Here is a 15,364-nt window from a genome sequence, read left to right as displayed (position 1 = left end):
AGGAAAGAAGATATCTCAGAGGAGAAGTGGATGGAAATCCTCCAAAACCTCAAGGAGGGGGATATAGAGTGGAGAGCTTATCGGATGGTACCTGATGAGATCATGTATCGATGCGGTGACTTTGAGTGGGTGCCATTATTAAGAATTTGGGGAGCTACCGGGTGTACTCCATTGCCTGCGTTGAGGCAATATAAGTTGAGGCAGTTTGTACCCACGACCTACGGACTTGCTCAGTGTGAATTCTCCTTTAAGGGCGCCCACTCTAAGAAGAAAGTTTGGGAGCTATCAGATGCTTGGAAGCAAACTCGTTGGATGAAAAGGTTGGCCATCGGTTCTATGGTGACGCCTGAGTATGATGGATGGTTTAGGGAGAGGGTTAATGATAATATTCCTAGGCCAAGCTTGGAGAATACTCGGCCTATGATGGAACAGCTACAAGTCTCCCCGCTAGAGTTAGAAGTTACAAAAGCAAGATTTCAAGAAGAAGAGTTCAGAGCTGGGGAAAAAGATCGAACAATTGGAGGAAAAGAAGATGCACCTAAGATTAGACACTGATGTCCAGATGTCAGAGGCTGAAAAGTGGAGAAAGGGGAAAACTAAGGCTGAAGAAGATCTAGACAGCTTAAAGATTGACTATAAGAAGCTGCGCCTGTCTATGAGGATTGCGGGGTTAGGTAAGACTTCTGAACAATGACGCCATGAAATTCGAGAAGAAAAGACCAAGGCTGACCGATGGGAAAGGAAATTCCGAAAAGCTTAGGCACAAAATGAAGATCTAGAGAAGAGTTTGTCAGAAAGCAGAAATGAGCGAGGTGAACTAAAGACTAGAGTGGAAGAACTCGAGAAGTCTCTTCATCAATACCGAAACCGCAACACTGCAATGGAATTAAGGGCAAGCTTGAGCAAGATTTCTTGAGCAAGATAGAAGAAATGAAAGGAAAAATAGAAGAATTTGAAGCGTCACTGCAAAACTGTGAGATGCGAATTCAGTTTTTCGAGGCAAATGAGGACCGTTGGAAAGAGCAGCTTCAACATGCGCAAGACCAAGTCAGAAATAGAGATTACCTTATGGGGGAAGCCATAACCCAGATTCGGGAGGTAGCTGACTACTTGCAAACTTTAGCAGTACAGGCGGACACACTGAGTGTGAAATACGAGTTGGAGTCAGATTGCGAGTAGGAGCTGGCCTCGTTGCTTAGGAAAATTAAGACTTTAAGCATTAGAGTAAAGTTTTATTTGTAACTCAACTTTATGTAAAATAATTTTATTTTCTAGTGAAGTTTTCTAAAGGGAATTGAATAAAAAATTGATGCCTCCTTTGCATTCATGCATTTGCATTACATCATATCATTATGCATTAAAGGTCATGAGAGGTTTCTAATTAATTAATTAAAAATCATTTCAGTAACCTGGAAACCAATGAAAACCAACCAACTACGCACCCTTACGGTACAAGGAAAAAGTCAATGGATAAAAGACTTGAGAAATTGAAGCAAATGCAAAAGGACATGCAGGAACAAATGTAGTCTCAGATGCATGAGCAGCTAGCCAAGATTCAGCGAGAGATGAAGGAACAAATGATGGAATCCCAAAGGGAAATGATGAGTCAGTTATCCCAGCTGCTGATAGGAAGAACGGATAAGGGAAATGGCCCCATGGACAATATTGAGGAAACTAACGAAGATCCTCAATAGCCCCTGGCTTCACTCCGACACATGTACCAATGAAGCCTGAGATTAATCTAGCAAGGCCATCTGTTACGATCATGCCCCAGTAGGTTCAGGCTGGAGCTTCAATACCGATGAATTTCCAAGCCGGCTCAGGCTCTAACTTTCTCAACAACCCGAACTATCTGCCCGTTCCCGATTTGGATAAAGTTGCTGAAGAAGAAAAGGCGAGGATAAATTCACAAAAACAATTGGAAGAATGGTGTAGATGGCTCGAGGAGAAATTCAGAGCTATGGAAAGCGCAGATAATCATCAAGGAATTGATGCTAAGGACCTGAGTTTGGTCCCATATTTGGTCCTTCCCCCCAAATTCAAAATGCCCGAATTCGAGAAATACAATGGAACGAGCTGCCCTGAAGCTCACATCACTATGTTTTACAGGCGAATAACGGGATACGTTAACAACGACCAGCTATTAATTCACTGTTTTCAAGATAGTCTGGTTGGGGCGGCATCTAAGTGGTATAACCAATTAAGCCGCGCTAAAATTAACTCATAGAAGGACCTGGCTCAGGCCTTTATGAAGTAATACAATCATGTGACGGACATGACCCCCGACAGAATCACTCTCCAGAACATGGAGAAGAAGTCAAATAAAAGTTTCAGACAGTACGCACAAAGGTGGAGAGAAGTGGCCATACAAGTTCAGCCGCCGCTTTTAGAAAAAGAAACGACGATGCTCTTTATCAACACCTTAAAAGTGCTACCAAGAGCTTCTCAGACATAGTGATGACGGTGAAATAATTGAAAATGCTATGAGGAGCGGAAAGATAGAAGCGGGAGAAAGTAACAGAAAGTCGGCCCCGAGGAAATGAGATAATGAAGTGAACAACACGAGCACATTCAACAAGGGTCAGTCTAAGTCACTTATCGTAAATTAGCCAAAGACGATGACCTCCAATCAACATAGCATCGTGAGACAAGAATCCAACGCGAGGGAAAACACAGAAAGGCCACAGTTCACCCCTATACCCATGATGTATAAGGAGCTGTACTAGAACCTGTTCAACGCTCATGTAGTGTCCCCTTTTTACCTGAAGCCACTACAGCCCCCTTATCCCAAATGGTATAGCACAAACGCCCAATGTGAACACCACAAGAGGAATCACCGGGTACTCAATCGAAAACTACACCGTGTTCAAGAAAGTAGTCGAGAGACTCATTAAAATGGGGATCGTGAGGTTTGACAATCCAGCTGTACCCAATGTAGCAGGAAACCCACTCCCGAATCATTCCGACCAAGGAGTGAACAGGATAAGCGAAGGCAAGAACAAGAGGATCAAAAGTGAGGTTGCAGAAGTCAGGACCCCTTTAAGACGAGTGTGGAAGAAGATGGTTAAGAGAGGATTGATTGCGTTGGATTCAAGAAAAGAATCTGAGGAAAAGAAGACCTATTGCGAGTTTCACAATTCGGTAGGGCATAAAATTCAAAAGTGTGTGGAATTCAGGGCCCTTATGCAGGACATGATAAATAATAAGGAGATGGAGTTTTATGAAGAAGCTAAAAACCCCGGAGAGGGAGATAAATGTGCATCAGAGGGAGAATCAAAGGCGCAGAATCAAACAGCTAACTATCCTGTGGTCATCATATCACGACCCAAAAGTAATAAGGCTGGAATACAAATGCCACCGAAGGTCATAATCCAAAGACCTGCAGTCTTCCCCTACAAAGACAGTAAAAGGGTTACGATTTTAGTGCCATTGAAACGGCCTAAACGGTGTCGTTCTGCCTCCATTATTGAAACTAAAAAAAACCTAAATCTAATGTATTAGTCACTTAGGAACCGAAACAAAAAGGTTAAGCCCTCTCCTTTTTCTTAACCCCCTTTGCCCAAACGTCGATCTGCCATCACCATCGGTGATCGGTATGTTCGAGCCTTGGAAGGATAGCTTTTTAGCCTTGAGACCCCTCACAGCTTCGATTTCAACGAAGCGAAAGAAGAAGTTCGCGGCCTCTTCGCAAGGTAAATCGACTACTTTGTTTCATTGTACAAAAAAAAATCAAAATAAAAAGAAAGAAAGGTGAAACGGATTCGAAGAATAAAATGTAAGGTGCTTGAAAATCACCTTTTGATAACTTCTTTACCTTCTCAATGTTTGTATTTCATTGTGCATATATTGCGTAAAAAAAAACTACAATGAACCGATCCATTGGCTTTATAGCCGGAGAAATAAAATGGTAGAAAAAATGAAAAATACAATATTCTTTGTTTTTGTTTCTTTCTCGCTGTGTGTTCGTCCTTTCTTTTGCAGTGCGGATACTGGGCGCTTGGCGTGAGGTGTCTGGCGCTGCGTGGTTGTCATAATCGAGGCTACCGAGGTTGAACGTGGGTGCGGCGCAAGAGGAAAAGGGGGGTGACTTAGGGTTTCTGAAACTGTTGGGGAAATGGGCCTATTGGGCTTACTCTGATTTGGGTTTTAATATTACTTTGGGCTTGTAATAGGTATTAGTTTGGAAAAGGACGTTAAATCGACTGTGGGTTATTTATTTATTTTATATTTTATTTTGGGTTTTTAATGGGCCGGGTAAATTGGCCTGTTTACAACAGTGTTTATCAATTTAGATAGACCACTAGTCCCTTACATTTTGGTTAATGGTATAGTGCAACGAGTTGAATATGAATCGGTCCTGGCTGTTTGTTTCTCGTGTGGTTGTTATGGCCACTTTCGAGATCTATGTCCTTACAATGAATCAGCAATGAACGATGCCAAGGTTAAAAATGCAAACAAGATGGACTTATCTGTGAAGGAGAAACAGGTGGAGTCACGATAGGCTAAAGCTCTGGGGAGGGGATCTCTTATTTCTGGTTGTGAAGAGGATCTTGAATTCTTGGAGGGAGACATCACGAGGACTACTATTAATGGTGTCCCTGCGATTAATTTTTTTGAGAGGATTTAGAAGATCCCAGTAAGGGACATGGCGACCATGGTGGCGGTGAAATTGTTGGGTCGAAATTTAGCGTACTCTATCATTCAAAACCGGATCTTCAATCTTTGGAAACCTTCGCACTTTTTCCATCTCATGGACGTTGAGAACAATTATTTCCTTGTCAAATTCCAAAGTAGGGAAGACTATGAAATGGTACTCAACCAAGGTCCCTGGTGTAACACCCCTAACCCGTCTCTATCACTAGATTAGGGTTATGGAGCATTACCGTACAATCAAAAAACATTTAACATCATAACATTGAATAACTTAAACATATTATAAACCTTTCAATTATATGCATTTTGTCTCTAAATCGAGCCTTTAAGGCCCTAAAAATAGCTTAGAAGTAATTTGGGAATAAATTGAAACAAAATAAATGTTTTAAGAAAAAGCTATAAAAATTTAAGAACAAGGGTCACACGACCGTGTGACATAGCCTAAGCTGTGTAAGATTAGAACAAAGGACACACGACAGTGTCTCAGCTCGTGTCCTCACCCATGTAACTCACTGATCACACAATCATGTCGTAAGCCGTGTAACTCTCTGAGTTGCCACACACGGTCGTGTTCCAGGCTGCGTGCTAGGCTGTGTAACTCACTGACTTGAAATATTAAAATTTTACAAATGACACATGACCGTGTCGCCAGGCTATGTGTATCACACGACCATATGACAGCCTGTGTCCTAGGTCGTGTGGACCCAAAAATTTACCCAAAATCAAGCTATTTCAAGTCTACTTCATACCTAACCATTCAAACCATTTGGGCACACATTCAAGGGATTCAAACATCATTCAAACACACATAAACATACCATTTCACACATCCTAAATCACCTAAGTCACCACACTTGCATCAAACATTATGAATCAAACCAAAGCAATTTGACCATATCTCAAACACACAACCTAGTTCACTTAACTACCATACACAACCGTTTGCAAGCTATCAAAACATACCAAAAGAACCTCAATTACAAGCATTTAAAAGTTACTAATATGACATAACTTGGCAAGGCACTAAAGTGCACCAAACCAACATAACCTCAAAAGCTTAAACATACCAAAACATACATTATAAAAATCCTATACATGCCATTATTAACCTTGGCCAAAATACACCAAATCTACCGAAATGATTATTGGATAGTGAGATAGGTCTCCGACGAGCTTCAAACTGATCGAGCTTCTGATAATCTTAAAAATAAAGGAAAATAACTACGTAAGCAACGAGTGCTTAGTAAGCTCGTATAAACTTTAAACATAACTTACCATTTCATTAATACAATTCATAGATTAGGCATAAATTATTACCAATACCATAAGGTTAGTATTAACTTATACATACACTTGTTCATGATACAAATGAATTTAACCATAAGATATGTAGATTTTCATATGTAACTACATCATTTAGCTCATAAATCTTTTCATAAGATCATGATTCATTCCATTTGAATACTTTCCATTTCATTTCATTTTCTTATCCATTGAACCATCTAGAATTACATCGAATACTCGGAAAAGCTCATACATAGTGTGCCTTTACATATAGCCGTAACCTTTCCTTTACACCAATGTTCACACAATATGTGAAATATGCCTGCTCACACGAGCTCACTACAGGAAAATAGACTTTTAGCGGCGTTTTTTTTGCCTTTAGCGGCATTTTTAAGCGCTGCTAAAACTTTTAGTGGTGCTTTACAAAGCGCCGCAAAAAACGTCGCTATATGTAATGCCACTAAAATTAGCGGCGTTTTGTTGAAAAAAACGCCGCTAAAGACCAGGACTTATAGCGACGCTTATATAAAAAACGCCGCTAATTTGCCCAGTTTTGCAATATGTATTTTGCACCTATATCCAACCCTCCTGCAAGAAATTCAACCAAAAACAGCAAATATACTATGAAATCCAACCAAAACCCGCAAATTTAAATAATACAAAATTATACGAGAAATATATTATATAAATTGTAAATGAATATTCAAAATATTCTTACAATAATGTTAAAAGTTACAAGAGAACAAATGTCTAAGATAGCGGATTTTGAAATTGCTGGAACATAGTCATCATAGACTGAAGCTATAGCTGGAGTTCATTGTATTTTCTGTTCTGCTCCGCCTCCCTCTCTGCTGCCTCCGCCTCCCTCGCTGCTGCCTTCGCTCTAAGTTGAGAAATTTGCTCATCTGTGCTAGCTTGTATCTGAACTATCTGATCTTTTAGCTTCTGAACTTCAGCTTGACTTTGACTCCTGGAAGGCATGTATTAGTGCGAGGTGGATCCAAAATATTGGGTCGTGTTAACACCAGATCCTTGAAATCTAACCCGACCATACCTTTCAGGACCCAAAACTTCATTAATAATTCTGTTATCAATATCCTCAAAATTAACAAAACTATCAATCAAAGCAGTCGCTTCATACTTTGCCTTCTTATCTTTTAGTTTCTCCTAATAAATCAGTCAAAGAGTTGAAACGAAATATACAATAAAAAGGAATACAACATAACATTATTTAAAATTAAACTAATAAAAACGATGAATTAAAACATTATAATTAAATATTATAAATATTTATAATGAATCAAATTTTATTAAGTAAATATACCATAATTTCTGCAGCCTCAGATGTCATCGGAGTTCCATCTTTTTCCTCATGCGTAATGTCAAAAAGTCAAGGCGTCCAACTTTTGACTGCACGAGGCTTCCTACAATATAGTAGTAAAAATATTATTTAATAGTAAAAAGTCATTAATACTTGATAGAATTAATAAATCCATAGTACCGCGGCCTGAGCTACACAAGCAAAACTTCTCGACCTTGCCATGTGCGTAAATTTTTGTTTTTTCCTGCTGCTTGTTCCAACTCGCTCACGGTCCTACATAATGAAATTATTATTACGTATATAGTAAATACTATAAACCAAAAAATTTATAAGAGTTTGCAAGTACATAATACCTCTCCTTTCTTCGAATTCCAAAATCGAACCGCATCTTCCCATTGGTACCTCAGCATTCTCGGTGGGACATTTTGCAATTTTTCTTCGAGGCTTATGGGTTTTTTAAAATATTCTTTTTTCAAACTGCTTTTATGGTCTCTCTATTTTTTACCTAATGCCTTCTTGATATAGGCATCAGAGACCTTTAAAGCAAACCTCTCCTAAAAAATACAAGTGTAGGAATTAAATATAAATGAAACTTAAACCAAAGTATTATAAATTACATTAACGTTTTGTTACCTTAATATTAGAGAGCTTGATTTTTATTGCTATCGTGCATGTTATGCCATGATTCGTAGTTGATGGGCAACATATTGGCATTTCGTGCTATCTTGCCCAAATAGCCTGCTAAAAGTCGAGCTTCTTGTCCAACAGTGACCATGGTCATTTCTAGTTACTTGGACACGCCGATGTAATTTAAGTTATATAAATCATTAGGAGCGTACATCCTCGACCTCTGCGGCGTCCCACCATTTTCAAATGAAAAATAATATATTATTACTATATTGAAATTTAAAATAAATCAGTAATAAAATTTAATACAATTTGTAAAATAAACTTAACATTACTTTGAAATTCCACAGACTCGTCAAGTGTCTCCAAGACACTTGAAGATCCAACAACTGTCATTGCTCAAGACTTACTTCTTCCGAATTTGTAGTATTCTGTATAATACTAAGATCTCTTAATCTTTTCTAGGCATTTTTCCGCAACACATAAAATAGTTAAAATTTTAGTAAGAAATAACAACAATAGTAAATATAAAATAGTTAAATTATATAACATAACCAATGTTAAAATTATAACATTACATATAAAAAAAAATCACAAAATCTTACTACATCATAAATCGAAAATATCTTCGTCAACATCCTGACGAACCCATTGAAATTGTGTACTAGTATTAGGGATATTTTCATTTAAGTTTTGTTCTGGAAAAGGCAAAGTTTCTGATCTTTCAACGATGTCATCTCTACTTCCATTCCCCATGTCAAACAAGTCTCCAGGGATGTTTCGGAGTACAGCGTACCAACCCTCATCAATGGATCTTTCGAGTAAAAAACTTGTTTAACTTGAGAAGAAAATACATACGGCTCGTCATCAAATGTTCTCCAGTGTGAATTAATCGAGAGAAATTCACCATTGTAAAACCAAATTGATCATTTTAATTCATGAGAAAGATTAGCATCAGCCCAATCACATCGAAATAAGACAACTTTCCATTTTCCATAGTAATCCAACTCAATAATGTCGGTTAGAAGTCCGTAATACTCCATATTTCCCTCGACAGGATTACTATCCCTAGCACTAGTGTAACTTGTAATTAAAGAATTAACAACTACTCCACAATTTTGAGTTCTCCTCAATCTCTCACGATATTTGGTATGAAATCTGAATCCATTCATGATGAAGCCACTATATCTTTTTATTACTCGATTCGGACCTTGAGAAAGCCATTTAACTTCGTCATTAACGATATTCCCACTCCAAACCTATTGAATCAAAAGTAAATTGAGTAATTGTAAATGTTATGAGAAAACATTATTATTTGTCAATCAAATGTTGAGTTGCATACCATTTGGCTTAACCATTCATGAAAAGATTCTGTGAATAACCTATTAATCTCGCGATGTTGTAATCTTCGTGAGCGTGAACGAGATCTTAAGACTTGTTTGTACTCACTATGTTAAAAACATGTTTAATTTGTTAAAAAATAAAAAAATAAAAAAAATGAATATTTATCATATTCTAGAACTTACTTGCGTAATTGTTCAAGTGCATCGTGGTGGAAAAGAACATATCTATGTGCTTGTATCCAAGATCGGTCATCTAATTCTGCAATTTCAACTTTGCTGATTGGTTCTCCATAACTTTGAAATAAATAAGTTTCAGCCAAGCTAGGATCATTGAGTCCGGCATTTCTACTTGGTCTATTCAATCTTGTTTCAACATCTTCTAAATATCTAGAACAGAATGTCATACACTCCTCTGCCAAGTAGCCTTCAGCAATTGATCCTTTCGGATAATGCTTGTTACGGCAATAAGACTTCAATTTGCTTAGGAACCTAAACACCATATATAACATTATCAAAACTGGTAACTATAGGTATAAAGGTGAATGCCTTTGAAATAAATTAGCACCTTTCAATTAGATACATCCAACGATAGAAAACCGGCCCACCAATTAGTGCTTCACGAGGGAGATGAATGACAAGGTGTACCATAATAGTGAAGAAGGAAGGTGGAAAGATCTTCTCCAAATTGCATAATGTCAAAGCGGCTCGATCTTGTACTTTTTCAAGTTCTTCAACATTCAGAACTTTGCCACAAGTTGCTTTCATTATATTGGACAGTTCAATTATACAGGACATTACCTTCTTTGACATACAGCACCGTAAAGCAACTGGAAGTAGATCTTGCATTAAGATGTGATAGTCATGTGATTTTAATGAATATAGTCTTCGATCTTTAAAGCTTACACATCGAGATATATTTGATGCATACGCATCCGGAACCTTTATATCCTTCAACACCGTGCAGAACATTTCTTTCTCTTCCTTTGACATTGTTAAAATTGTAGGCGGCAACCAATATTTTCCATTAGGAAGTACTTGGGGATGAAGATCACGCCTAATTCCCATGTGAACTAAATCAAGTCGACTCTGAAGATTATCTTTTGATTTACCATCGACGTTCAAAATTGTCTGGATGATGTTCTCGCAGAAATTCTTCTCAATATGCATCACATCAAGATTGTGGCGTAATATGTGATGCTCCCAATAAGGCAACTAAAAAAAAATACTTCTTTTCTTCCACAAGTCCGCCTCATTATGGTCATCCTCCTCGTCAGATTCATCATCAGATTCATCCCTCGATCGTCTATTTGTTTGCCTATTAGATGGTTGATTCAGCTTCCCATAACTGAAATCCATATATTTTAACATGAATAAGATTTCAGATCCAATGGTCTACTCAGGAGCTTTTTTCAACTCTTCAGTATCGTCAAATAAAGCCCTCTGAAATCTATAGCTATAATTTTCATCTAACCACCAACGATGCCCCATAGAGCAAAACTTCTTCCCATTATATAACCACTGTGAACACGTTTGAGCAGCACAACAAGGACAAGCATAACATCCTCTGGTACTCCAACCAGATAAATTCGCATATGCCGGGAAATCATTAATTGTCCACAGCAAAGCAGCACGTAGGTAAAAGTTCTCCTTTCTCAATACATCATACGTCTCAACACCCGCCCATAATTATTTTAACTCTTCAATAAGTGGCTGCAGATATATGTCAATATCATTTCCGGGGCCTTTCTCTCCGGGGATAATCATAGATAATATCAAAGAAGATTGCTTCATGCAGAGCCATGGAGGCAAGTTATAAGGAACAAGGACCACAGGCCAAGTACTATACGAGGTGCTCATGATTTTAAAAGGATTAAATCCGTCAGATGCTAACCCGAGCCTTACACTTCAAGGATCACTTGTAAAGCTTGGAAATTTATTGTCAAATGATTTCCATGCTAAAGAATCTGCAGAATGCCTTAATAATTCATCATCCGTTCGTTGATCATGATGCCATGTCATAAACTGGGCTATCTTTGACGACATGAATAGCCTTTGAAGCCTTGGGATTGGCAGGAAATAACGCAAAATCTTGTTCAGCTTTCTTATTGACTGTGGCCCATATTCATCCTTATTAACATCTTCTGCATCTCTATTCATCCAACGAGATTTACCGCAAACATGACAAGACTGTTGATTTCTCCGATCACCCCAATACAACATGCAATTATTTGGGCAACTATGAATTTTGTTGTACCCAAGGCCCAAATCTTTTATCACTTTCTTCATGTCTTTACATGATTGAGGAATTTTTGCAAACGGGAACATTTCTCTCAAAAGCTCTAACAGCATTGTCAAAGAGTTTCTAGTCCACCCTCCCAAACATTTTAAGTGGAAAAGGCGAATACAGAATAACATTTTCGAAAATTTTGATCCCTCATAAAGCTCTTCATTCATTTCACCAAGTAACGTGTAGAACTTCGCCGCTTCTTCATTCGGTTGTTCATCCGGTACACTTCTTCTCATTTCCATAAAAGTATTCCCACCGATAGTATAATCATCGGATGCAACATAGTTTGGTGGAAATGATTGGAAACCTTCACTCCGCATATTAAATGCATCCCGCATCATACCTTCCATGTCATCTTCTCTAACATACTGACGGTAACCACTATAAGGATAACCCGGATTAATTGTCGAAGAGTCTCCACTAGGTGTACACTCTCCATGGAAAATCTATTTTTTATACCCCCAAATGAAGCCATCAACAACTAGATGTTCGTAGACAACTTCACGATAATGCCAATAGATATTGCCACACTTCTTACACAGGCAAAGAATCATATTCTCTTGGCTTGAATTGTGAAATGCAAAATCTAAAAAAGATTGCACTCCATTTTGATACTCGTTGCTTGCCCTTGAGAAATTCATCCAAGTCCTATCCATTTCGTAGTTGTTAAAGTCTAAAGTTGGCAATAAGTTACACGGGTAAGTTGTTTATTATGTAAGTCTTGATATGATATATTTTTATGTTTTATGTAAGTTATGTAGATTATGTAAGTTATGAAATTTGAACTTTAAACTATATGCTTTTAAGGAAATTATTAGATTAAACTACATGTATTAGTTAAGTTATGTAAGTTGTTATGTACGTTATGTAAATATGTAAGTTATGTGAGTTATGTAACGCCCCAATTTTCGGGAATCCTGTGAATGTTGGCATAGGTTTAATTATGTTAGTGGGCCTCTAGAAAACCCAAGCTTAAGATAGAACCCGACAATTTTAGTTAATTTTTGTTCCATAAGAAAAAGGGGGTGAAATGATGAAATAGGACCTATGTGAAAATGTTTGAAAATGCTATAGGCTAAATTGAAGTGGCCAAATAAATAGGAGTGCAAAATAGGAGGATTTGCATGACAAACCTCCCATTTACATGAAGTGGCCAACCATCATGTTGTTGTAGACAAAATGTACACTTGATATCCATAATTTATGGTACAAATTGATACAAATTGATAATAGGTTAGGTAAATGTTCCATGATAATGGGTTAGGTAAATGTTTCATGATAATAGGTTAGGTAAATGTTCCATGATAATGGGTTAGGTAAATGTTTCATGATAATGGGTTAGGTAAATGTTTCATGATAAGAATATCATGTCTTTTGTATTAAAGAATTAAATGGATGAAATATGAAGTTTTATTAAAAGAAAAGGGGTGAAAAGAACAAAGTTTTGTCATCTTTGTTCATCATAGCTGAAAGTTAGAGAAGAGAAAGGAGAGGAGAAAGCTCTTGAGTATTCGGTCATTAGGAGGAGGAAAATTGAAGGTAAGTTCTTGGTACCTTGCTTCTATTTTGAGGTTCATGAGTTCTTCTTGATTCTACCTTAACTCTTGAAGTATATTTTGATTTTTAGTTGTGTTGTGAGCATTTAGTCATGAATTAAAATGAAGGAAATGGTTGTTGTTTCATGTTCTTTTGATGAAAAATGGAAGATAGGTGAAGTTGAGCCAAACAAATGAGCATGCATGTGCCTTAGATGTTAAAGGGAAAAATCAGCTAACATGTTGTGCTTTAAAATGATGAAATGGAGATTATACTTAAGTAAAATCATAGATATGTGATGATTGATTGGTGATATACATGTTTAAATAACAAGCATGCAAGGTATGTGTGAAAGAGTGATTTGGTAATAAATCTGCTTGGGACAGCAGCAGTAACGTGACTTTGAAAAATCACCATAAATTATGGGAGATGAATTAGAAGCTGAATAAATTATTGAATTAAAGCTTATTGAGTCTAGTTTCTAATGAAATAAACAAGAACATATTTTGAATTCTGTACAATGAGAAATTTGATTCGTAATGAAGAGTGGTCAGATTAGTCAAACAGTGAAACATGGGAAACTTTAAGAAAAATCTGGTATTCATTGGCCATACCAAAAATTCTGAAAATTTTATGGATAAAGGATATATGAGTCTATTTTCAGGGAAAATTAACGGCACTTGATTTGGAGTTTCGTAGCTCCAGTTATAAATGATTTAGTGACTGTTGCTCAGGAAGACAGCTTGCAGTGAAATTATGATTATGTGGTAAACATTGACAAAAATTTGTTAATGAGTTGCTTATTTATTTCTTATAAGCTTACTATGATCTGTAGGTGTGGTTGGCTGAATATTGTAAGGGGTTAATACGTAGTTCGTATTTGAATAGTTAGATTAACGTGTTAGTAATCCAATTGTAGGCATTTCGTGTGTGGATCTCGTCAGCATATCGTCGCAAACAGGTGTGTAACTAACACCCTCTTTCTTAGTCTAGATCGGCAAAAGTCGAAAAGCTGAAATGCCGAAAACCGGTATTTTGTAGATTTGCGAGTGTGCGAATGCTCGTGAGGTAAATCGATTAATGTTTTAGGTAAGTTGCAATGTTTGGACTGCAAAGTGCATGATTTCTGTGCCCTCGATATTTTTGGGCTTAATGGGCCAAAATTGGAATGATGGGCCAACAGGCCCAATTCGGTAAGAACCCTCGGTAATGATTCTGTTAGTACGTGAAAGGTAGGAATATGCATGAAAAACCCTAAAATAGATAAATTACTGAAATACCTTTAAAAGTGGAAAATTTACGCTTTACCCTAAGAGATAAATTACCAAATACCTCTAGGTTAAATTGACCTAAATGCATGTTTGATCGTTGTTATTTACTGCATGCCATGTTGTTATTATCGATGCATGGACCGGGATATTGACGGAGGAAGTACTGAAAGTGGCTTGTCCACGTCTTGGAGGCTTTGCCTCAATTTATCGATAAATGAGCAGCAAAGGCAGAATCGTGGAGTGTTAAATGGGTGGGTTGAGCTATTCCCCACATGGAGTGTATGGCTAGTACGAGTGGAGTGTAGTGGTTGGTGGGTTGAGTAGTCTCCCCAAATGGGCTTGCATATGTTTACTGATGTTGCATGTATTTTGAAATGGGCCTATGGGCCATACTGTTATCTGAATAAGGGGCTAAGGCCCAGTTTATTGTAATCTGAAAAGGGCTCTGGCCCAGTACCACTGTTACCCAAATGGGCTTGCATATGTTTACTGATGTTGCATGTATTTTGAAATGGGCCTATGGGCCATCATCATTATCTGAATAAGGGCTAAGACCCGCTTTATTGTAATCTGAAAAGGGCTCTGGCCCAGTACCACTGTTACCTGAATGGGCTTAGGCCTAATAGGCTTGAGCTGACTTGGGCTTTGAATGGGTTTTCCTTACACACTGAGTTTCCCCAAACTCACCCCTTTTATTTTCATCCACGCAGGAAATCCCCAACCATAGTGGGCTTGGGTCGTGAGGGAATTCGAGTGGCCACCCGCTCGAAAGTTTGATTTTCTTCCGTGAACTGGACATCCTTTTAATTACGTTTGAGGTTTTGGGCTTTTAAATGTAATAAGGCCGCTTTTTTATTTTTGATGGTTTTAATATGTATTACTAAGATAGGTATTACTTATTTTAACTGTTGAAACTGGATAGCTTTAGGGCAAGTTTTCAAAAACAACAGTTGATTTCAAAATAACACGACAACAAGCAAAGCTTCCGCAATGAAAGTATTTTCCAAAATTAATTACTTTTCCTAAAAATGACTTAATCAAA

At 37.6% G+C, this 15,364-nt stretch overlaps 2 long non-coding RNA genes across 2 annotated transcripts; one reads left to right on the top strand and one right to left on the bottom strand.

Moving 5' to 3' along the window:
* Positions 1-6,601: 6,601 nt before the first annotated feature.
* Positions 6,602-7,298, bottom strand: LOC128283620 (uncharacterized). Its single transcript, XR_008274012.1, has 2 exons — positions 7,262-7,298; positions 6,602-6,991 (listed from the first exon to the last, which is right to left on the bottom strand). It is a non-coding gene; the product is annotated as an uncharacterized LOC128283620 (long non-coding RNA).
* Positions 7,299-12,910: 5,612 nt separating this feature from the next.
* Positions 12,911-14,303, top strand: LOC128284355 (uncharacterized). Its single transcript, XR_008274784.1, has 2 exons — positions 12,911-13,054; positions 13,971-14,303. It is a non-coding gene; the product is annotated as an uncharacterized LOC128284355 (long non-coding RNA).
* The last annotated feature ends 1,061 nt before the right edge of the window (positions 14,304-15,364 follow it).

This window comes from Gossypium arboreum, chromosome 11 (genome assembly GCF_025698485.1).
Source record: "Gossypium arboreum isolate Shixiya-1 chromosome 11, ASM2569848v2, whole genome shotgun sequence".
Classification (NCBI taxonomy): Eukaryota; Viridiplantae; Streptophyta; class Magnoliopsida; order Malvales; family Malvaceae; genus Gossypium; species Gossypium arboreum.
Note: the sequence above shows the minus strand (reverse complement) of the source record. Positions and strands in the feature narration are given on the sequence as shown.